Raw genomic sequence first — 25012 nt, 5'->3', positions numbered from 1 at the left:
ATTCCGTTGTGTATATGTACCACATCTTTTTTTCTGATTTTTTTAAGCATATATAAACAGCTGTGATTTATTTCCTGAGTTTCTTTTTAAGTCACATTTTGTTAAGCAAATCAAGCCTCAATGTTCTGCATTAGGAGGATTAATTGGGCATGTTTAAGAGGCATGAGAAAGTAGCAGGTATTGAATGCTTAACTGCCATGAGCTTTTACCTCATTTAATCCTTCATTTTGCTGACTAGGATCAAACTCAGGCCGTTATGATATCAACGGCAGAGTGTTACCTGTGCTGCTTCTAGCTGATGCTGTGTTTATCATATTTATCATATATTAATATTTAATTAAACGAAAATTTTTGTTCCGTGCCCGCCATGTGTCAGGCACTGTTATTGGCATTTGGGGGTATAACAGAGAACAAAACTGCTCTAACCGACTGTAAAATAAAATGAAATTTTATTTGTTCCCCACAGTGGTCTCCTAGGCAAAGAGCTATGCAAGCTCTAAGAGGTCCCAAGTCAGCCAAGAAGGTACATGCTGCGCTGTGAGGATGCCTTGCAGTTTTGCTTGCCTGTGTCACAAGACTCACAGTCCCACACCCTCACCCTCACCCTCACCCTTGACCAGAGACAAACCTGCCTAGAATGCTCAAAAAAAGATAAACTGGTCTGGTTCTTACCCCCCTAGTAGAATTTTTTAGGAGAATAATTAGTAATCCTCATTGTTGCTTCATCTCTCACATAGATGGCATCAGAATACTCATTGTTCTTTTAGGACACTGCCCTGATGTATTGATTGACACAACCTCTTCTCCGCCTCCACCTCCTGTAGTAAAAAAAAAAGTGCTCAAGATATTCCCAAACTGAAATGCAAATTAAAACCACAGTGAGATATCACCTCACACCAGTTAGGATGACCAGCATCGAAAAGACTAAGAACAACAAATGCTGTTGAGGATGCGGAGAAAGGGGAACCCTCCTACATTGCTGTTGGGAATGTAAATTAGTTCAAACATTTTGAAAAGTGATATGGAGTTTCCTCAAAAAACTAAAAATAGAAATACCATTTGACCTGGGAATTCCACTCCTAGGAATTTACACAAAGAATACAAGTTCTCAGATTCAAAAAGACATATGAACCCCTATGTTTACTGCAGCACTATTTACAATAGGCAAGATCTGGAAGCAACCTAAGTGTCCAACAGTAGATGAATGGATAAAGAAGATGTGGTACATAATACACAATGGAATACTATTCAGCCATAAGAAAGAAACAAATCCTACCATTTGCAACAACATGGATGGAGCTAGAGGGTATTATGCTCAGTGAAGTAAGTCAGGCAGAGAAAGACAAGTAGCAAATGATTTCCCTCACTTGTGGAGTATAACAACGAAGCAAAACTGAAGGAACAAAACAGCAGGAGACTCACAGACTCCAAGAAGGTACTAGTGGTTATCAAAGGGGAGGGATGAGGGAGAGTGGGTGGGGAGAGAGGGAGAAGAGGATTGAGGGGTATTATGATTAGTACACATGGTGTGGAGGGGATCATGGGAAAGACAGCATAGCACAGACAAGACAAGTAGTGACTCTGTGGCATCTATTACACTGATGGACAGTGACTGCAATGGGGTATGGGGGGGATTTGAGAATATCGGTGAATGTAGTAACCACATTGTTATTCATGTGAAACCTTCGTAAGAATGTATATCAATGATACCTTAATAAAGAAGAAAGATATCCCCAAACCAAAGGTCTTTGGGGCAGTTTATCAGAACACGTTGATGGGCTGCTCTCTGGCCATGGTCCTCAGTAGGACACTAATAAAACTTTTTCTTAAACACAATGGTCGCATTGATTTCTGTCAACAGGATGTTATAGTCCAGTGAGAAAAAGACAGACAACAACCAGTCAATTAATAAAATATTAAGAAATGATAAGCACTCTGCAGGTAATTAAGGTGATTGGATAAAAGGTGATTGGGTGCAACTTTAGATTGCCTGGTCAAGGAAGGCCTCTGAGAAAGTGACCTTTAAACTGAGATCTAAATTATAAATAGTCAGTCCTATGAATCTTTACCAGCTTTAGGAGAATGTAGAGGATGCACACCTAGATCAAATGCTTCAGGGCAGGAACATCTTGACAAGTTGGATTTAAAGGTTTGAGAGATGAGATAGGTAGAAGCTGGATCATCTGAGGACTTTGGATTTTATTCCAAGTGGATTGGGAAAGTGCAGAATGATTTTTATATATGGGAGTGTTATGAATTGAAATAAAATTTTGAAAAGGATTATTTCTTGAGTGGGTGGTGGTTACATAAGTATATATATAAAATTCATCAGGTATTATGCTCAGTGAAGTAAGCCAGGTGGAGAAGGACAAGTACCAAATGATTTCACTCATATGTGGAGTATAAGAACAAAGGAAAACTGAAGGAACAAAACAGCAGCAGAATCACAAAACCCAAGAATGGACTAATAGTTACCAAAGGGAAAGGGACTGGGGAGGATGGGTGGGAAGGGAGGGACAAGGGCGGGGAAAAAGAAAGGGGGCAATTAGATTAGCATGTATAGTGTGGGGGGGCACAGGGAGGGCTGTGCAACACAGAGAAGACAAGTAGTGATTTTACAGCATCTTACTATGCTGATGGACAGTGACTGTGAAGGGATATTTGGGGGGACTTGGTGAAGGGGGGAGCCTAGTAAACATAATGTTCTTCATGTAAAAAAAAAAATCTACATTCCTGAACAATGAAAAAAAAAATTCATCACAGAGTACACTTAAAATTTGTGTATTATACTGTATAGAAATCATACTTTAGTTAAAAAAAAAATCCTGACAAGATTACTCAATCTGTTGAATGTAGAGGGATTATACAGATGCAATAATGGCAGAGAAAAACCACCTGTCCCATTATGACAGTTCATGGACTCCACACTTGCCTTCATAGGCCCCTTTTTCCATAAAAACAATATTAAAATTATGTTTTATGACTGCTTGTATAAAGACCAATTATTAATATACATTGGAATATCTATTTTTTCTTATAATTTTAAAATATACTAAAATGGTTTTTGGGTCCCTAAAAGTATGGTGGGGCCCAGCCACTGTGCCTGTTGTGTCAACTGGGCAAGTTGACGGTGGCTGCTGGAATCCTGGTGAAAGAAGATGGTGGTTTAGACATGTACAGAGATGGGAAGGGATAAATGCAGATATATTTTGGAAGTAGACTTGGTGATTGATTAGAGGTGAAGGGACAAAGAGAGGGAGCTATCAAAGATGACTCCTAAGTTTTTGGCATGAACACCTGGGTGATGCCATTTACTTAGGTGGGATGAACCATATTCGGAGAGGGTGTATGCTCTGTTTTGGCCATATTAGCCTGGATATATCTACTAGTCCAGTGCTTCTTATATTTTAGTGAACTTACACATCACCTGGAGAACTTCTTAAAAGTCAGATTCCCAATTTAATAGGACTGGGGAGAGCCCAAGATTCTGTATATCTTCTGATTCAAGTCATTAAAATGGAATGGTATCTGAGAAGGGAAAAATGCATTGACCATTTGAGACCATAGATTTCAGACAGTTCAGAGAAAAGCCAGATGAGATAAGTACATGGAGGGTAGGGAGAGACTTTTCAGTTACTAAGCACCTAATATATCCCAGGGATATGCCAAGCACTTAAAAAACTAGCTTATTTAGTCTTCAGAATGACCCTCTAAGGTTTATATTATTAATCTTGTTTTTAGATAATGACTCTGAGACTCAGAAAAAATAAGTACCTTACCCAAGTGCACACAACCAGTAAGTGGCAGAATGACAAACCCAGAGCTGTCTATCAGGTTATATTCTTTCCAGTTTCCCAGAGACTTCTTAAAAAATAAAACTGTTAAAATCACAAAATAACTCTATGACAACCACTTTTAGCATTTGTAATGAAGAAATAAACTGTTAATTATACATTACTGTAAAATTTACTGGCATAAAACAGCAAACCCTCAGTTTCTGTGGGTTAGAAATTGGTTATTGAAAATCACTTATCAAGTCGTGACATTTGTAGTGTTTCTTATTTCATATCTTTTTTTTTCATTTTCCTATTATTTCCTTCATCATTTCCTGCCCTAACCACTGTATTAGTCTCCTAAAGGATCTTCCTGCCTACAACCATTAGCAGCTTCTATCCATCAGATATGCAGCTAGCAGATTTGTTTTCCTAAAGCATAGGCCTGAACACATTTCCTTGCTGGCAAACCTTCCATGACTCTACATGACTAGGCAGATACTCAAGGCTGTGTATACTCCAGCCCCAAATTACTGGTCCACACTTATATTCCTGCTATTCTCCCTTGTCTACTATCATGTTGCAGCCATGATACCTTGCACTTCCTAACTTTGAGTGCTTTTTTGCTCTTTGCTATTTCCTTTGCCTAGAATTTTCTTTCTTCCCTCACTACTGAATAGGTCAACAGTAAAAATCTATCCTTCAAGGGCTCTTCCAATGTCAGCTTTTCTCGGAAGCTTTTTCTGAGCTTCTTTCTCTGAAACCCAGCAGGACTGTGCATGCACCTTCCCTTTGGCTCTTGTCACCTTTCTTTTTGAATTGCCTTGCCTCCTGTTCTAACAACTCCATAGGGCAGCATCCATGCTGATTATCTTTGTGCTTTTAGCCAGCATCTGGAACATTGTTGGTGCTCAAAACACTTATGCTGGTACGAAGGCCAGACTTTCAAGGAATTTACTTGAAAGAAGTTATCATAATGCATATTGACTTATATGTCTGGATTCATTTAGTGTTCATTGAACTGGAAAACAGCCCTTAAAAACAGTGGCTTCTTTCACAATAATAAAGCAAGAAGGATTTATTCCTTCAGGCTATCTGAAACCAAAAAATGTTTGGAAACTAAGTAAAATCAAACAAGCAAATGCGTGTTAAGTTTATATTTGTTTTCTGGAGTCTGAATTTACTAAGCTCTTTGGCTTAATTTAGTATTTGAGGTTTTTATAATAATTTTTTTGAAGTTCTCCAAATTTCCTTTTGAAAACTACCCTGTTTTCTTAAAAAAAAATATATATATATATATATATAATTATAAATAATTATATTTGGAAGTTAAAAAGATTTTAAATCTCAACCACATTAATAAATGTTAGTTAAAGCATTTATTCTAATCTGTAAAATAAGGGCATCAAACTAGATGATTTCAAAGATCTTTTTTTGTCATTTTGTGATTCTGTGATGCTACTTGTGGATATTGTGATCTTCCTCCTGGTAAAAATGGCAAAGACATTACTCAGATAACCAGGACTAAGCTAATCCATTAATAATAATGAACCATGGTTTCTACTGCCAATTACTTCTATTTTGTTATGCTTGGGTAGCTGAAATAATCAAATTATCATTGTGTGCTTGCTGTCTTCTGTCCCCATAATCCAAGCAAACTATATCACTACTTTAAAGATGTGTATTTCCCCAAAGTAAAAGTATTTTTATCATTGAGTTTTTAATGTGTAAGGTTAATTTAAAATAACATATCAAGATTGTTTAGGAGTTCTGTCTCTGATATAGTAAATAAGTTACCTAGTGGATTGACCTTCTCATAGATAACAACATTAAGTTCTGGACAAATATAAAAAACCAAATCCCACAGTTATCTGGAAGCTGTGGAACAAAGGCAAACTGATTTTGGAGGAGAGCTGAAACTTGGAAATAAGTACTAATGCCTGGTGTGGTCTTGAAGCTTTGCTAGATAACCTGCCGCATCTCTGCTGTGAGGAAGGCATGGCCCAGGGCAATCATTGCTCTCAGAAAGCAAGGGGGGAGTCCTATAAAGAAGAGAGCCAGAATTCTGGTGTGGTCTCTGCCCAAGTCTCTGGCTGGTCCTTGGACCATGAATACACAAAGCAGGCTGCAAACAGGTCAGCTGAGGGAAAAAAACAAAACAAAACAAAACAGAATGAATTGAGGTCTGAGCTGCTGTCTGCCTTGAGTGAGAGTTAGCAATCTGGGGCTAATCAGCTTAATTCCTTACTAAAATAAAACATGCACATCTTGGGAGGATGAGTTGATTTCTTGTTCCTGCTGTAAGAAATTACCACAAATTTAGTGGTAACAGCACAGATTTATTCTCCTACAGCTCTGGGTCAGAAGCCTGAAATGGGTTTCCCTGGACTAAAATCAAAGTGTTGGCAGGACTGTATTCCTTTTGGAATCTCTACTGTAGAATTTGTTTCATTGATTTTTCCATGTAATGCCCACATTCCATGACTCATGGTCCTCTTCCTCCATTTTCAAAGCCAGAAACATCAGGTTGAATCCTTCTTATATTGATCATGCGACTCTGACTCTTCTTCTGGCTTCCTCTTTCACTTTTAAGGACCCCTGTGTTACATTGGGATCACCTGGAAAATCCAGTATAACCTTCCTATTTTAAGATCATACGGTTAGCAACCTTAGCCTTAATTCCCCTTTGCTGTGTAACATAACATATTCCCAGATTTCAGGGATTCGGATACAGACATCTTTGAGGAGGCCATTAATCTGCCTACTACAGAGGGAAATAACAGAATCTAGAGTCTCCACAACATGACTTTCTCAATGCGTAGGCTGCAATCAAAATTATTCAATATATGAAAAACATGGAAATGTGACCCATTCTCAGGGGACAAGACAATCAACAGAGGCCAACCCTGAAATAATCCAGCTGTTGAAATGACAACTGTGCTCATTGAGATAAAGTAAAATATTCTTGTAATGAATGAGAAGGTAGGAAATCTCAGCAGAGAAGAGAGACTATAAAAAGAACCAAATGGAAGTTTTACAAATGAAAAATACAATATCTGAAATATATTTCATGAGCTGGGATTAAAAGCAGAATAGAGATGATAAGAAAAGGTCTCTATGCTTGAAGATAGATAAATAGAAATGATCAAATCATTTCTGAAGAAGAGAGGGAAAAAAAGCAAAGAACACCTTAGGGAGCTATGGACAATACCTTTGTGACATGTTATTGAAGTCTCAAAAGGAGAGGAGAGATGAAGTAGAAAAGTATTGGAAGAAATAATATACCCAAATTTCCCATGTTTGTTAAGATTCAAGAAACTCTGAAAACCATAAACAGCATAAATATGAAGAAAACTGCATTGATTTACTATAGTCAGAATGCTGAAAACCAATGATAACAAGAACATCTTGAAAGTATACAGAAAAAAAAAAGTGACGTATCATATACAAGGGAATAATAATTTGAATGGCCATGGGCTTATCATAAACTATGGAGGCCACAAGAGAGGGAAATAAGATTTTTAAAGTGCCAAAAGAAGAAAAATTGTCACTGGAGTTCTATACCCAGAGAAAATATTCTTTGTCAATAAAAAAGAATGAAGTACTGATGCATGCTACAAGATTGATGAACCTTGAAAACATTCTGCTAAGGGAAAGAAGCAAGAGGCAAAACACCACATATTGCATAAATCTATTTATGTGGAATGATCAGAACTGACAAATCTGTAGAGACAAAATATATTAATGGCTGGGTAAGGCCGGGAGGATGGAAGGAATGGAGAATGACTGCTAACAGGTATGGATTTTTTTGGGGGGGGGATGATGAAAATGTTCTAAAATTAATTGTGATGATGATGGCACAACTCTGAACTTACTAAAATCCACTGAGTTGAACACTTAAAATGGCTGAATTGTTTGTGTCAGTGGAACTACATTACAAAGAAAGCTAAGGGAAGTTCTTTAAGCTGAGGGGAAATGATACCAGAGGGAAATTCAGATCTTCAGGGAAGAATGGAGAGTATCAGAAATAGTAAACTGCTGCATAAATAAAATACTTTTTTTCCTTCTTAATTTCTTTAAAATATTTCTTACTGTTAAAAGCAAATATTGGAACATTGTCTTATGGGATTTATAATGTATTTAGATGTAATACATATATTACCAGTACAGCGTAAAGGGAGATGTTTCTTCTATCTGAATAGATACAATATGAACTCTAACGAGGCTGTGAAAATTAAGGATATAACAATACAAAGAAGTATAGCTAAAAAACCATTAAGTAAATTAATGTGGAATTCTAAAAGCTATTTAAGTAACCCAAAAGAAGGCAGAAAGGAGGAACAGTCAATAGTAATAATATAAAAAAGGGGGAAAATAAGATGTTTAAAACAAGCCCTTTTAAGGGCCAACAAATAAATTGAGTCTTCCTGAATAGTATTTTACCACAGGATTCATACTGCCCCGAGCCTAAGAGAGCAAGTTCTCTCTGCAGCTCTGTTCCTAGTGGGCTCTGCAGAACAAGGATAAACAGAAGAAGCACAATGCAGGGGAAAGTAGAGTGGATAGAATAGGGAAGTCTTGTTGACTGTGACTACTCCCTGGTAGCATTTCACCGGGTTCACTCTCCAGCCCTCCTCTCATTTTGCACCAAAAGGCTGCAAATGCAAAATGCTCCAGGAGTCAGACAGATGATGTGAATGAGTTAAGTAGCCTGGTAGGTTTTGTGGCAGGCTGCATTCTGAGCAAGGTCCCTGTGGCAGAGACATTTCCTGCTCACCCTGTGCCTGAGCTTCCTGTTTCTCAGGGCCTTGCTGGGAGGGAGGCAGACATGTGCCTAGTTTTGGCAAATGGACTGTCTGTGGAAGTAACATGTGTCATATCAGGTAGGAAGCATGAAAAAACTACTTAAGCATCCTGGTCTGAATAGTTACTGTCCCGGCCGGTCATGGAGAACACAAGGTGAAATAGAGCCATTGGGTGTAAGCAGCCTAGATCCCTGAGTCATTGCTAGGAGAGCAGCCCTGGAGAGTTACCCAATTCACCATGGACTTTGCCTGAGTAAGAAACAAATATTCATTCTGTTAAGCCCCTTCTAGTTTGGTATGCAAGCCCAGTCTACCCTATACCCTTCCTTAAAAGGCAGTAGTCACAACTCAGCCCAGACTCCTACTAACAAGTGAAATGTGGGTCCAGTGTTACCAGATCTTCCTATTTTTACAATGTAAACCAGAAATAAGGATTTTTTTGGGGGAGTGAAAATCCCAACATTTAAAAGTGGACATTAATTAAAAAAAATTAAAAACCCTGTGTAGCCCAAATAAATCATACTTGGGTGCCAATTTAGCCCCTGGGCCACTAGTTGCAAGTTGTGTCCTACATTTTCTTCCTTAGTGACTCATCAATTCCAAAAGCTTCTGTTGTCATTCCTGTTCAAACAGAGGAAAGATAATATCTTTGTATTGCAGTTCCTGATGAGCTCCATAGATGCCTCCAACTCTGGGTTTCTTGCCTTGCCTGAACTGCGGGAGGATGGGGGCAGCTTCTGCCTGCTTTTTAATCCATTCATCCTATCTGGCCCCTTATCGCCAGCAACATATAAATGCAGCCTGTAAGGGGCCTAATGGTTCTTTCTCATGGCCTTGACCCTGACATATTTCATATTCAACCTAAACACCCCTTTATTGTTTCTGACCTAGTGATTTACTTTCCCTTTATGACCCTGCGTTGCATCCTTTCTGCCTGACACTCGGTCCTGCTCCTCCATTAAACTTTTTTTCTACCAGTTTTCTCTCTTTTGGAGATTTGGATTTTGCTTTCCCCTGCCCTGTGAGTTTGCTCTGGACTAGTCCTGAATTTTCAATTACTCTCTTAGACATCTCAAATTCAACATGTTCCAAGTTGAACACACTCATTTTTCTATTCCAGCTTTCCTATCTCTATTAACGGTACTACTGTCTTCCAAGTCACAGTTTCAAACGCTTGGTGTCATATTAACCTCCCCATCTAATTATTAATTGAGTATTCATACTGTGTACCCTGACGTGAGCAGGTCAGGAAATAGAGATCCACAGGGCGATGGAGACTAATGAACTTAACACTGTTAAGGTTGCACGAATCACATGGTGTATTTTGCCATTTCCTTTCACACAACACTCAAAGGGAGGGATCAAGCATATCTGAAAATCACACATATCATGGTTCTATACATCTCATACTGGTCATGATGGATGGTTTGGGTCTGGGCTGTCCCAATGAGCCTCTAGTCTGTCCCAAGGGGAAGGTGGTGCAGTGGAGACAGTTCCAGTGGAGTGATGCATTGGTAATGGAGCAGATTGGCGTGGGCAGATGAGCAGGAGAAAGCCTCGGAGCACATGTCTTTGGCCCAGTGTCAGGGACCTCTGGGATGAGCTTGCCACAGGGGCTCTGTGTCTGGTCCCTCATACAGTCCAGTCCATCCATCCGGGGGTTGGAAATAAGAGGGGACAGTCCACATACAGGGTTAGCCAGTTCGGGAGTTCACCGGCATGCCTGACATATGAAATTATCTGGTTTAGGCGTTCACCAGCACACTTTTTAGGGTGGGGTAAGTTTACGGAGGCAGTGGGCAGGAAAGCAGGCAAGCCTGACATAAGCAGCTCCATGATGGATGCTCACATCAGCCCTGTTCTAGGTACTGGGGATGCAGTGGTGAACTAAAAAAATATGTGCCCTCATGGAATGTACATCCTATTGGAAATGGCTGGACAATAAGAATTAAATATATTATAGGTCAGATGGTGGTAAGTGCCATGGAGAAAGATAAAGCAAGGTGAAAGAGATAGGGTGTGCCATGTTGGGGGAAGGGTCCTATTTTATAATTGGTAGTCCTGGTGACTTAGTAGAGATGAAGGAAATGAGGGAGTGACACTTACAGATATTTGGGAGAGAGAGTTGCAAAGGTAAAGACTTTGAGGAGGAGGCCTGGCATGTTTGAGGTCCAGTAAGGAGACCACTGTGGCTGGAACTTGGTGAGTGAGGGGGAGGTGAGCACAGGTTGCTGCTAACTATCCCATTCTTCCCTCTGCTCCATGCTCACCACCTCTGCTCTACTTATGACTCTCCTTTCCCCTCTGGGCTGTTTGAAGAGTTGTCCCACTCCGCTTCATCTCTACCCATTGTGACATAATGAGTCATAAGAAATACATATTTGGTCATTTAGATGACCAAATACATATTTCCCAGGTATGTTTGGTCTTCATCCACGGTTCCTGAAAACATGGCAGTCTTAAAGGTGAACTGGGTGTTTTGTCATGTTAATGAGATTTTTGGACCCAACCTCAGGGCAGGCCTGAAGAATGAATCAGCCAATGGCCAATACTTTATAGTCAATCATGACTATGTAATGAAGCCCTCACAAAAACCCAGTGAGAAGAGCTTATCTCTCTCTGCTTCTCCTTTGCTGGGTCCTGCTTCTTTGTTAGAGAGCTTCTATGCTTGGGGAACCAGAATGCCTCTACTTGCCACTGAGCCAGGCCCTAAGCTCCACAAGGATAGAAGGTCCATTATTTGGGACCCTGCCCTGTGTATCTCTTTACAGTATCCTTTATTAAACTGGTAAACATGTTTTCCTAAATTTTGTGAGCTACTCTAGCAAATGATTCCAACCTAAGGGGGAGGTTGTTGGAACCTCTAACCTGTAGGCAGTAGGTCAGAAGCACAGGTTAACTGACTGCTTGGGGCTTGTGACCAGCATCTGGAGTGTGTGTGGGGGTGGCAGGCAGTCTTGCAGGAAGGAGCCCTTAACCTGGGGAATCTGGTGCTATCTCCAGGTAGGTAGCATCAGAATTGAGGACGGAGAGAAGTGTGGCTTTAGGGCATTTGCATCATTCCTCAGGGGTGGAGAGAAGTTCATCTCCATATCAATAGATAATTACCTGGCAACCGAGGGTGTGTCTGAACCTGAAGGGTTAAGGGAAGGGGGCTGGCTTGCTTGCTGGCTTGCTTCTTCCGTAGCAGAGGAGAGGGATGGCCCTGGACTGCAGTTTGTAGGTGAGGGGAAGGGCCAGTTTTGCATCTGCTGAAGCAGGAAAGAGAGAAGGCCCCAGACTGCAGTTCGTAAGAAATAAAAGGATTTTAAACTTTATTTCTCCCTTTGATTGATTTTGGTTTTTCAGAGGTATTTTACCCCAAGATTTCCTCTCCCCAGACTTACAATATATATGTAGGAAAAGAACACACCCTTGTGCCAGTCTACCCAGTACACTGTGCCTGGATTTAATCCTCCTAAAACTGTGCTCTGTGATGGTTGATTTTATGTGTCAACTTGACTGGGCTAAGGGATGCCCAGAGAGCTGGTAAAACATTTCTGGATGTGTCTATGATGGCATCTCTGGAAGATATTAGCATTTGAACAAGTTGATTAAGTAGAGGTTGACTTCACCCATGCTGGTGGACATCATCCAATCCACTGAGGGCTTGATAAAACAGAAGACAGAGAAGGTCGAATTCACTCTCTCTGGTTGTGCTGAGACACCCATCTTCTGACCTCAGAGAGTTGTCCTTCTGGGTCTCAGTCCTCTGGACTCAGACTGAATTACACCGCCAGCTTTCCTGGGACTCCAGCTTGCACTGGGCAGGTCAAGGGACTTCTCAGATTCCATAGTCACGTGAGCCAATTTCTGTAATAAATCTTCTCTTAATATATAATGCTATACATCCTATTGGTTCCATTTTTTCTGGAGATCTGACTAATGCAAATCTTATCTCTTTCCAAGGCACTACTCCCTGGCATCCAAACTGCTTCATAATCCGCCTTCAGCTGTTTCTCCAATCTTATCTGTTACCAACTTCTGCCTTGCTCAGAGCAGATGCTGGATTTTCCCACTATTATTCACTATTCTTTTCATCTAGAATAGCCTGTACCTTCTCAGTCTTGCCAAATCCTTCGCAGGAGAAGCCCTATTCCAAGACGTTTTCTTGGCTTGGTCTGCTCTTTAGTTGGGTACATGCTTTATTTTATTCCTCTGATTAGATTATAGGCTCCAGGAGACGTTTTATATTTATCCTCTCCTCCAAGGCCTTGTACCCTGTAAATGTTCTTTTTGGTGAGAATTTCTCCTTGAGGAGTATGGGTGAGACAGGGACTGTGCATGTAGTCAGAGTAAGGTGACGGCCTCTGGAGGGGGCAGGGCGGGATATTTGCCATCAGAGCAATGCAACTACATGCAAGGAAACCCCCCTGCTAAAACTCTATGTTAAACATTGCGCTCTAGAATCATTCTTCAGTAAAATCAGTTAATGTTCCCCAGATAAAGAAGAGTAGCACATGTTTTATTATGCTAACCATTTATAATCATGTGTAAGGTTCTCTTTAGCATACTAAAAGGCCCAGGCCTATGTGCTGTCTTTCTCCTTCAGATCTGATGAAGTGATTTTGCAAACTGGGCAACTAATTTAGCAGGTAAGCCCAGGCATAAACAACACAGTAAAAGGCAGGAAGGATTCCACCTTAAAGATAAGATTGCATTTTAATACCCAAGAAGTTAAGACGTTAGAAATTCTTAATTTACTCTTTAGCAAACAATACCTCAGCCCACTTTGTGGGGCTGAGCAGGTGGCCTTGTTTCCTGTGCCCCCAGAACAAGATGCTGGTATCTCAGGGAGAAATCATCAGAGGAAGTTGCTTGTGTTAAGTTAATTCTAAATATTCAGAGACCATTTAACAAGTCCACACCCCTAAGTTTTTCTCATGTTCTCAAAAAATCCTCAGCTGCCTACAAAACCCCCTAGACAATGCACCACTACGGACTCTCGTGTCTCCTCCTGGCGTAAGCCGGGAATTCTGCCCTTTCACTGTATCTCTAAATAAAAGCCTGTACCTTGCTCTCCTACCTTGACTGTTTGTGAAGCTCATTCTTTGGCTCCGCAAACAAGAACCCCAGCATCATGGGTAGGCTTTTTCTTCCCCAAATTCACCTCTACCACCAGAGAAGCTGTGGTTCCCACTTTCTGTGCTGGATATTGTTAGTCAAAGGAGGAACTGGTGAGGATTTTGGCTAGACATTTGCTGTGTAATGTTTCAGACCCATACACAACTCTGGACCCAGATGGGAAGGTAGTGTGGGCTGTTCATTTTTTGTCAGTAGCAGGTTCAAGTTCTTCTTTTCTGTTCTTATTAACCAGGTCAGACCTATTCTCAAATAGGCTTGTCTCAAATATGCTGAAAGGCATTTGAGAAACAACTACAGACCTAGCAGCCTGCCCCTCAGCAGTTTACTAATCTTTAGTAGCTAATAATGTGCTCCAGTCCAGGAGGATGGAAAAAAAAGTGCTTTTAGCAGGTATTGATAAGAAAATAATTCAACTGATTGATATTTTCATTGTATGTTTGTGAATAAATGAGAAATTAATAGTGAAGTTCTCTCTAATAGATAAAGGTAAATGCAGCACTGATAAAGTTGTCACAGAGTCTGTGAAAGTTATACTCATTTTCACCTTGACCTTGCTTGCCTGGGATGGTCTCTTCCTCCTTTTCTTTCCTTCTCCAATTCTGCCCATCCTTCAAGGATCAGCTAAGACCATTCCTCTTCCAGGAGCCTTCCTAGATTATGCCAGACTCCATTAACCTGTTTTGAATACCAGGATTAATAACCTTTGTCTCATAGTTTAGAGCTTAATGGTGTACTTAAACTCTTTGCTGCTCTTTTGTGTGATTTCACAACTAAATGCTAAGTCCTTTGAATAATAATAATAATAACAATAAAGCAGCTAATACTTATTGAGCATTTATTATGTGCTTGGTACTGTGACAGTATATCTATATATTTTATCTAATTTCTTCCACTTAACAACCCTAAAAGGAAGTATTGTTATTACTGCAATTTTACAGATGAGGAAAGTATTAGGTTAATTTTCAAAAAGGTAAAATAACGACTCTCACGCAAATGTGAAGTGAACAAACATCAAAGATTTTATGCAACTCACTAATCAATGAGAAACCTGCAATTTCTTAAAACCAACTGAAAGGAGAATCTGAAGAGCAGTCATTTATAGGCAAACTGGGAATGTTGAAATGAATTTTCTAGTATGTACAAAACTGGGTAATATCCTATAGGTACTAAAGTGAAAAATTTGGAATCATCTTTTTTACTGGGCAGAAACCAGTTTTATCTTACTGGACAGAAATCATTTGCATTAACTATAGCAGAGACACTTAGTTTTTCCAACTTGCAGAGCGGCTAATGAGTCCTATCAAAAACAATCAGGTTATACTGAACATATTGATTATTATACTGAAGATATTCTTGGTATATCTTAAAGTAAGAGGTTGAAGTCCTATTGAGAGTCTGTAAAATAAGCTATTTTTGTAAACTTAAATAAAAATCAAAGGCACAGACCCTTACAGAATCAAATAAAACTGAAGGGTCCCTAGACAAAGCCCAGCATTCCGCTGAAAGGCACCCAGGAATCTTTTGCTCATTTCAAAGTCTTTCACAATTTTTCCTGCAGAGACTGGGTTTTAGAGTTCTTTCATACTTTAACATCTAGCACAATAGCTAGTGCATTTTAGGTGTTCAATAAACGTAGGTTGGTTGATTGATGAGAATTACTGAATGATGTATTACAAAGCTGGGGTGAGTTGAAAACCGTGAACAAGGTAGTTTTGTAGCTCTTTCATCAAGAGGCAGGCTATTTTACTACTCCTTGAATCTAGAATTGTCCTGTGACTTGCTTTGGTCAACAAATACATCAGAAGTGACAATATGTGACTTCTGGAGACTAGACTTCCAGAGATCTCTGAGCTTCCACTTTTACTCTCTTGGGACCTGCCATTACCAGGTAAGAAACCCAGGCAGTCCTGCTGGAAGGCCTCAGGGAGGAGAAATGAGGCACCCTGGCTGACAGCCTCACGTGTAAGTGAGGCCATCTTGGACCCTCCTGATCCAGGTGACTGCAGCCACATGAGCAACTCCAGGTGAGAGCAGAGGAACTGCCCAGCTGAGCAGAGCTGATAGCTGATAGATGAGTATGCTGTAAGCCTTTAAGTCCTGAGATGTTTGGTTATGCAGCGATGGCTGAGCCAGGGTACTGCTGTCTGTGCAGTCCCAGTATCAGCCCAGGCAGGGTACAAGTGTTCCTCCTCTGGGGATATAGGCTGCTCCGCATGATTGAATTTCCTCCTGTCCTGAACCCCAACTGGTTGCGCCCCCTGGCTGCTTCTTGAAGGAAGCGTTGCTAACCTCGGAATGTGGTTTGGCCCCAAACCTTCAGGTGCCCATGCAACCCCTTTGACAGGTTCTTATTTGCACGGGGCTTAGGACTCATAGAGAAATGGGAGTCAACCCTCTAAAAGAAGAAGGCAGTGAACAAGAACATTCTTCTAGGAACTTTACATCTGAACAAGGACACGCTTGTCCAAATTAAAGTACGAAGTAAACCCTATCATCTGCCTCTTCCCTTCCTCGAATCATACAACGTTTTTACTTTCCAAACAGCTTTCTACTTAACCTTGTTTCAGTCACAACATAGCCCAGTGTCTAAGAAGGCCAGTGAGGAAGTCAAAAGATTTGTCCAGGATCACAAAACAGCTTAATCACGGGCTAGGTCCCCGGCCTGCTGCTGCTGTACTGCCCAGTGGCCTGTGCTGGGTAAGGGCCTGAGGAGGTTGCATGCACAGCCCTTTCTCTCTGAGGCTCTTAATCCAGGATGTACACCCAGGACGTGCATGTAAGCTCAAGATGATGTCAGGGTGATGGTGTGGTGTCAAGGGAAAGATCTAGTATCAGTTCTGTGAGCACCGTCAGTTTCCTCATTTATATACAGGGATTAAAATGATATCTACTTATACATAAAAACCCTATAATAATGGTTGCATCTTGAGTGAGGTATAGAGCTGGTCATCGGGACAGGAGGAAGACTTCCTTCTCTCAAAATGAATGGGTATAGTGGAAAACATTGGGTATTCACTCCATATAGAATACTATGTTTATTGTTTATTAAAAGATAGGTAACGAAAGTGTATCCTTTTGAAGCTTATACATTTATTATTAAAACTCAACAGTAATTGCAACAATTTTTCATAACTTGGAGTGCCCAAAGATTTTCTCACGGAATATTTTAGCACTGACCTTGTTTAGAGTTGCCCAGTATGAGGATAACAAAAATAGACTTGCAGTCAGTTTTATTGTTGTTTAAAATTCTGTACAATGTATCCCCTTATTGCTTAACTCAAGGTGGACTACTCCCACAGCCCTGCCATCCTTAAAGGTCTTTGTTGAAGATCACATGGGATAGTATTTTCAGGGCTCTCAATTTCAAATGTTGTCAGGGTTCAGAGAGGCAAATATGTGAAGCAGTGAAAGTCACAGGAAGTGGTGCCAGTGGTGGAAGACGGAGGAGTACACACCTTGCCTAGAGATAATCACAGTCAATTTTACTTTTTGAGACCCATCTGGGGTGGGCTTGTGACACAGCTTGTGACACCCACAACTGATAAACAATTCAAAGTTAAGTCTGGGCCGACCTCAAAGCTCTTTCCATTAGCCACTTGGCCTTGCCCTAAACCCCCATTTCCTGTCCCAAAACATAGGGCCACTAATACTTCCCTATCTTGGGAAGCTTAGGGAAAATTTATTTCAAATTCAACGTGGCACAGAATAAGCACTCAAAGAGTGGTAGCTCTGTATAAAATAGTCAAGAAACTGTATTATTTATAATAATATATAATATAATAATAGTAGATATTATTATAAATAATAGTTATTATTTATAATAAAATATATTATTATTATTACATTATATTTATAATAAAATCTACTATTATTATATTAGATATTATTATAAAGTACATAAACACCAAGGTAAAAATACCACCTTACTTTTAAACTAAAATTCATAGATGGATACGGATTTATGTCCTGGGTAAGAAAAGAGTAAGACGTGGTGCCCTGGAGAAGTTGAGCGCTGAGATGGTGGGATTCAGGTGAGAAGCAAATCTCGTGGTCCCTGTGCTTATAGGAGGACATAAGGGGACAGGCTGGTGGCTGCAAGTGTGGCTCTGTGTGAGGGAAAGAGGTGCAGGGCAGTGCTATCTATTGGGTTCTCAGTTTAACAAGGTAAGCATGCCACCCACAGGAGCATTTACAATGCAAAATTACAGATGACCAGAGGGATGCTTGTTTCAGCTCAGGTTATGATAGCGAACAACTAAAAGCAATGTAGCTAAAACTAGGGGATTGGTTAAATAAATGATGCCATATCCATTTATTGAGGGGAACAGTTCAATCCTTAAAAATAGTATTATTAGAATCTATGTTGATGAACATTTATGATAGGGAAGGAAATTCCCTTGATACAGGTTTTTTGTAAAGAGGAGATTGCAAAACAGTGGGTACAATGCAATCTCACTTTCATGAAATAACAACAACACATGAATGTTAAATATAATGAGGGATACACATCAGGGTATCAGCTCTGGTTATCTGTGTTATATTCTGGAGGTTCTAACATTTACTTATTTCTGCTCATCTGTGTTTTCTAATTTTCTATGATGAACATGTCCTGCTTTTGTAATAAGGCAAAATGACATTTATTTTTTAAAGTGTGGTGAGAATCAGATTGACAGAGAAATAGAAATCAGACTAACAGAGAAAGATAATGTTAATAGGACTGAGCTAATCTGGGAAAGTATCCGGTGGGAGGCTGATGATTGCACACAAGGTCACTGAAGGGGGGTGAGAGGTGTGTCAGAGGAAGTGGACAGGACCAGGAAACCCGGGATAACTTGGGCACAAGGGAGAAGTCCGGTTGGGGGACCATGGCTGACATTCACATTGCCAGTTCCTTGATTGCAACTCTATTTGCACCTCTGGCATGGCCTTCAGAATAAATCTCAAGTATGAATGAGGCTCTGGAGGGGACTTTGTCTATTGCTGTTGCCTGAACTCCAAGAGGCCATGATTCTATGAGCTCTGACCAATGGGGTGCAGGTTGAAATGAAGTTGGAGGTGAATGTGGTGGAGAAGCCAACTATTGGCAGTTCTGGCCAAATGGTGGTGCTATAAGGCAGAAAATCAGAGCACAGCACAGTAGTCCCAGGTTAGACGGGAACAGTCGTCTGCACCTTGAAGTCCACCAGGGGGCAGAGGAAGGTTTAAGAGGCAAGCTGCTTCCACAAGGCCTGCTGGAGCCAGAGGTCTGCAATTCAATGGATCATTGTAACAGTGCAGTGCCAGGAACAAAACTTCTAATTCAAACAGGTGTGGGTCTTGGAACTAAATGCTTAAAAGGACAGCTCGAGGTACCTCTCCATTCTCATCCCTAGGTCCCTCCCTGTTCCTACTGTGCACCTCACCCTTTCACCATGTCTTTTCCTTCTTTCCTGTCCTCTCATCTCTGTGTTCACTGAGTACCTTCTGGGTACCAGAGCATTAACTAGAGCCTGGGAAGGTAAGGGAAATATCCTTGAGGATGAGGTGGGAGGGAGCAATGTATATGAGTAGAGTGGTTGTGTCAAGTGTGACTGGCAGAGAGGACCACACCCCCACGGGTTTGGGCTGGAAAAATGGGCTGGTTAGAAGACTCAAGTGAAGCCTAGTGTGGCTGAAGGCCAGTCAGCAAGGGGGAGACTGGGAAAGATGGGGCTGGAGAGAGTCAGGGGATTGGCTGTGTAGTTTGGACATTTCTGAGGCCATGGAGGGATTTTAAGTGGGTGAGGGACATGGGGAGTTTTCTTTTTAGGGAAGACCAAGCTGGATGGTGTGAGGAGAAGGGCTAAGGGGTAGCTGGTGGCCCCAAGAAGACCTCCTGTGAGGGAGGTGTTGTAATACAGAGCAGAGGTGGCTGCAGCCTGGACATGGTATGGAGAAGGGGAGAAAGGAATAGGTTTGGGTATGTTTTGGAAGTAGACTTAATCCATTAGATGGAGGGCTGAGGCAGAAAGAGGAGTCAAATATGATTCCCAGTTTTCTGGCACAAGCCACTGGATAGATGGTGTATTATTTACTAAGATGAGCGATAATTAAGAAGGAGCTGGTGGGGGGCTAAGATCGATAGTTTTCCGTTTTGAACAGGTTAAACCTGAAATGCCTAAGAGGCATCCAAAAGGTGGCATCAAGTTGAAAGTTTCATAGACTTGACAAATCAGAAACTCTAGAGACTGTAAATCTCTGAAATAAAAGAGCCTTTACAGATACTAGCCATTTAAGGACTGAGTGCTGGGACAGGAAGGAAGTTTCTGCTTCACTAGCAGCAAGGCCAGTTCTCAGAAACAATTTGTCTGCCAGACTCAAGAAAGAAGGGACATTTGTAAGGAGTCTTAAGGAAAGAAATTTGTTTAAATTCACTTTGGCCACAGATAAAGAAGGTGGCTAATGCAAAGCAGGGCAAGTCTGGGGAAAGGTGCTTAGAAGGCTCAAGGACTGGTTGGTGGGGTGGTCTGGCGCTGGTCATGCACAGAGGGATGAAGTGGTTCTGGGATCTTCTAGATACTTGTTGAAATGACTTCATCCAGGAATGTGGAGTTTCTGGTTAGTTACAGGCCACAGCAATTGACGGATGACCTTCCCTTGTCTCTCTCCCCTGTTTTCCAGCCCTTCAGTCACTTCATTTCAGGATGTCTCAGAAGTTTTCCTTATCATTTCTCCCTTTTCATCAAGATATTTCATGTAAGTTATTGCTGATGGACAATTTATTGTGAATTTAAGTATGTTTAAAGTGGCCTTTTTAATGTTCAGGGCATTGTCCCATTTTGCCAGAAGGAAGGCTCATTCCTAGAGGCTTCCTGTCCCATGCCGGAGGGAAATTTAAAGGTAATGACAGATAAGATAAGATGGGCAAAAGAGGATGAGAGAGAGAGAACCGTCAGCTCTTCTCAGGGAACTTACAATTTTTCCTTCCAAAGAGCATCTTCTCTTGGAAAGGCATAGGTGGGTAACTGAATTTGTCAAAGAAGCATAATGTTGGCTGGAGTTTGGTTTCTAGACTTACGTAATTGGGAAAAACAACACGTATAAAGTTTAGAAGAAATAATACTAGGCAAAATTAAAAGTAGGGCAACAAATAAAATCTGAAAGATGGTTTTGATCTATAAGCCCATGACTGGAGCCATCATTTTAATATCTCCTCTTAATTGGGGGGGTGGGGGTGAATCACTCAGGGCCCTTGTTTTTAAAATAGCAATAGCGTTGTTAAACAAATTCTAAAAATTTTATGATGGTGTTTGTGTTTTAGATTTCTGTAACCTGATTGCCTACCTTAAGTGTTAAGAATTACAACAGGAAAGGAAATAGAAGGAATATGGATTAGAATGATTTTGAATCTTTCAGAACATACAAGCCTGGTGCAGACTCTTGGGCGGAAGCAACCAGCTTCAAGTTGTCAGTGGCTTCTCCATCTAGGCAGGTAGAATTTGAGGTCGGAGATGGGAGTCCTGGACCATTCAGGTGGATTAGCCCTTTTCAGGTAGGAAACTGGATTCAGGAATCAATCTTCTAGAGTTTGACTGCATAGGGATTCATAAGAAGTACTGGGAATGGATTTTACAGCAAGATAGTAAAGAACTTTTGTGGAAAGGAGAGTGAGTGTTTCATGAAGAAGGGAATGTTCAGCTGCTGAAAGCTAAGAGGTCGAGGAATATAGGGAATGTCAAGGCCACTGATTTTGACAATGTGAAGTCTCTAGGACCCTTGGCTAGAGCAGCTTCTGTGGGGCGGTGGGAGCCGGGGCCAGCCTGGAGGGAAGGGGTGAGGCAGGGGACAGTTGTGAGAAGGAGCAGAGAGCTAGGAAAGGGGGTCCAGGGAGCTGGTTTTAGGGTGGGCAACACGAGAACGTGTTTGGGGCTAATGGCGAGAATCTAGCAGAGTGAGAGAGGATTCTGATGTAGGAGACAGCCAGTCAGCTGATGTGTGTTGGGGATGCGTCTGGACCTCTGCCTGCAATGCCCTTCTCTGCTTTGCCACTTCTGGCTCACCTGTATGGATCCTTCAAGGACCAGCTCAGATGTCATTTCTTCTGGGACCTTACCTAGACCTATAAGACAAAACTTTGCTGCCACCCACTCACAGCATGTTTACGGCTGGATTATAGCTTTCACCATATATCGTTGAGGACCAAGACTCCCCAGAAGTGTCTGTACCTCAGCACTGTGTCTGACTCAGTAGGCCTGTGCTGTGCTACCTGGGAGTCAGGGAAGCGCTTGGGGTCCAAGCTGCACTGTGGGCAAAACTAGGTCTGGGCGCCCCCGGACTGAGATGGGGTGATAGCGTTTCTCTCAGATCCCTCGGTCCCACCCACCCTGGATCTTCACTCAAGGCCCTAGTAAGTGACTTGAAAGAACAGTCAGATGGGTGAATGGATGAGGTAGCCGCACCCTGGACGCCCTGTAGTGAGGTGAGGGCAGTGGGGGTGGCAGGCTGACTGAGAGAATCGGCAGTTTTGCTCAGTGACTATTCGTCTTATTTTGCTTTGGTTTTTCCTGCAGGAGTGGAACCCTGACAGTTTCCAGACCCTGTCTTGTTATCACCCAAGGAATCTAGCTTAAAGGATGGGTCCAATGTAGAAGAAACAGAAATGGCAACAGAGCCCCTGCTGCTATCATCCATCCACAGAGCAAGCCAGGAGGTCAGAGGTGAGGGGAGCAGGATGGGGGGTGGGGGCCAGGGAGGCGCCCGAGATCCTCTCTTCTGCACGTAGCCAGGATCCTCAGGTATTTTCTAATTAGGTACAGGGGCCCCCTGGAATGTAAACATCAGATAAGGCCAAGCCCCCTCCTCTCCAGGAAGCTTTCATTTTCTTTCTTCTAGGATAAATACCACATTCTTTCCCAGGAACTAGTTTCTGCCCCCCTCTACCCCTCACCCCCCCAAGTCCCTGCATTTCATCCTTTTTCCTGGGGGAAGGAGTCTGCCTCCCAGTACTTCCCATACCCCCTGCCTCAGGCCTTGTCTCTGGGTCTCCCCGCATCCTTCATGGCCGCTGTGTTATGCAGACCTTGCTTCTGACTCTGGAGGGGACCTCTGGTTCTAATGATGATGTGGGCGGCTCCTGGGGGTGTCTCGGGATTTGACTGCTTTGGGCTTCTTACACCATCTCTCCTGGGGTAGTAGAGCAGGCGCACTGCCACTGGACCAGCCAACGTCCATTCAGAGGAGCGATGCCAGCCAACATATGGAGACAGGCACCCAAGCACTAGAAGAATGATTGGGATGAGCGGGGCTAATAAGAGGTTTCCAGAGGAGGAGAGAGCACCAGCAGCCAGCTAGTGGCACTGATGGAAGGCTTCAGGGAGGAGGTGTGATCTGAGCTGAGTCTTGGGGGAAGTGTGGGATGTAGAGAATAGAGGAGTGAGCAGGAGGCAGTTTAGGAGACCTTGTTTGGTATCAGTTAAGGTGGAACAGATGTTTCAGAGAAGGAGGTGATTGGAAAGTTAGTAGGAGGACCAATAAGGGCGGTGGAAAGATGGAATGCAGGGATAAGGAGATTGAATTTTATACCTTCAACAATGGGAAGCCATTAAAGATGTTTATACCTGGGGGAGGGAGTGGTGATAGGGGAACAGATAAGGATGCAAGATAATTCTGGAAGCAAAGGGTGGGCTGTTGTTCTGGGTAGAGAGGTAAGGATCCCATGCTTTCTTATCTCCCCTACTCCTCCCCCTCAGCTGTCCTCAAGGCCAAGAAGTACCCTAAGTGAGTGAAGTTCCAGGGTGGGTGGGACTGAGGAAGCCAGGAGAGACACTGTCCCCCATCTCTCAGTCCGGGGATTCTCAAAACTTAAGTTCGGCCCACAGTGGAGCTTGGACCCCAGGGCTTTCCTTGCCTCCCAGGTAGCACAGCACAGGATGAACTGTTCTGGGCCAGAGGGCCTGGGTGAGGGAAGGGTTCAATTCACTGTGTGCCCCCTGGCTCTCCACATTCTCAAATTGGCTCCGCTGGGGATGGTGGGAGTGAGGAATGGAGAAGCGGAGGGCAGAAATTCAAGAACAAAGGGGCTGGTTGGGAACAAGTGTTCTGGGTCTGTGGGGACACCCCAGAGGCTCAGTCCACTCACAGGGGCACCCCAGAGTGTCTCCTTTCTCTTCTTGTGACCCCCAGGCCCAGGCCTCACTGACCTCCAGCCTTCTCCCTCCTTGCCCTTCTTCCCTAGAAGTCAGATTCTAGGAAGAGTCCGCTGGAATGCAGACTGATTCCTGGGGCCTGGGAGAATGTCACAGACTGGTGGGTGGAGGCAGTGACTTCTTTAGTTTTGTTCTTATGGCGGCTTGTTGGGCTCTTTGACTTCTGTCCAGGGATATCTCTTTGAGAATTTGGGACAGGGCCATTTGGAGCAGCTATTACAAGAAGGGAGGTAATATTTAGCAGGAGTGCTAGGATCCCAGACCCTTGAGCTTTCATTCATCTCGCTCTTTGTCCCGGGACAGGCCACTTGCCTTTCTTCGTGTCCGGGTTCCCTGACCCATTCCATCTCTCCTCAGGACAGGGCTGGAAAGGCAGGGGGCCGGAGGGGAATGCCGGACTCAGCTCTGAGCCTGGTGCATGTAATCTGGTCCCTCTGTGGCTCAGGAGCCAGAGATGCCCACGTTTATACACACAAACATGCACACACACATGCTTCCAAATGGGGAAGGAGGCTTTTTCATATTATTCAATGAATGTCATGCCCCCACCTCCATGATGCCTTAGATCCCCTCTAAAAAATAGCCCTTTGCTTTACTTCTGGAATGGGAGTTTTCCATGGATCAAGGCAGGGGACTCTCCAAGCCTTCACTCCTTGTTCCCACCTGTCCACCTACGTTCCACTCCACTTTCCTTATTAGACGATGCCCACCACCTGCAGAAAAGCCCCTGTCCCTGCTCCTTCCCCTGCCTGCCCTCCTTCTCTGTAATCTGGGTGCCCTTCTCCTGCCTGGCCTCAAAGCAGAGCAGACTTCTCTGGGCCTTGGTCCTGTGTGGTTTCCTGTGGATGGCTCAGCCTGGTGTTTGCCCAGCCACACTTAACACTCCTCAAAGGCAGTGGCTGCATCTTCTCCTGGGAAGGGTGGGGGTGGTGGGGTGGGGGACAGGCTCTGTAGGAGATCAGAAGGAGCAAAGACGTGTGTGTGTGTGTGTGAGAGAGAGAGACAGAGACAGAGACAGAGACAGACAGAGAGAATAGGGGGCAGAAATGCTCAGCTGGAGAGGGGAGTGAGGAACAGACCCTTTTCCTAACTCCCTGCCAGCCCTTGTTACCACTAACTCCTCAGTAACTGTATTCTGCTTTTTGGT

At 42.6% G+C, this 25012-nt stretch overlaps 1 long non-coding RNA gene across 1 annotated transcript; it reads left to right on the top strand.

Annotated features, from left to right (window-relative positions):
- Positions 1-20341: 20341 nt before the first annotated feature.
- On the top strand, positions 20342-24731 carry LOC130685079 (uncharacterized). Its single transcript, XR_008999516.1, has 3 exons — positions 20342-20416; positions 21077-21212; positions 22231-24731. It is a non-coding gene; the product is annotated as an uncharacterized LOC130685079 (long non-coding RNA).
- Positions 24732-25012: the final 281 nt, after the last annotated feature.

The sequence above is a fragment of the Manis pentadactyla genome, chromosome 10 (assembly GCF_030020395.1).
Source record: "Manis pentadactyla isolate mManPen7 chromosome 10, mManPen7.hap1, whole genome shotgun sequence".
NCBI classification, from domain to species: domain Eukaryota; kingdom Metazoa; phylum Chordata; class Mammalia; order Pholidota; family Manidae; genus Manis; species Manis pentadactyla.
This window is presented reverse-complemented; position numbering and strand designations above follow the sequence as displayed.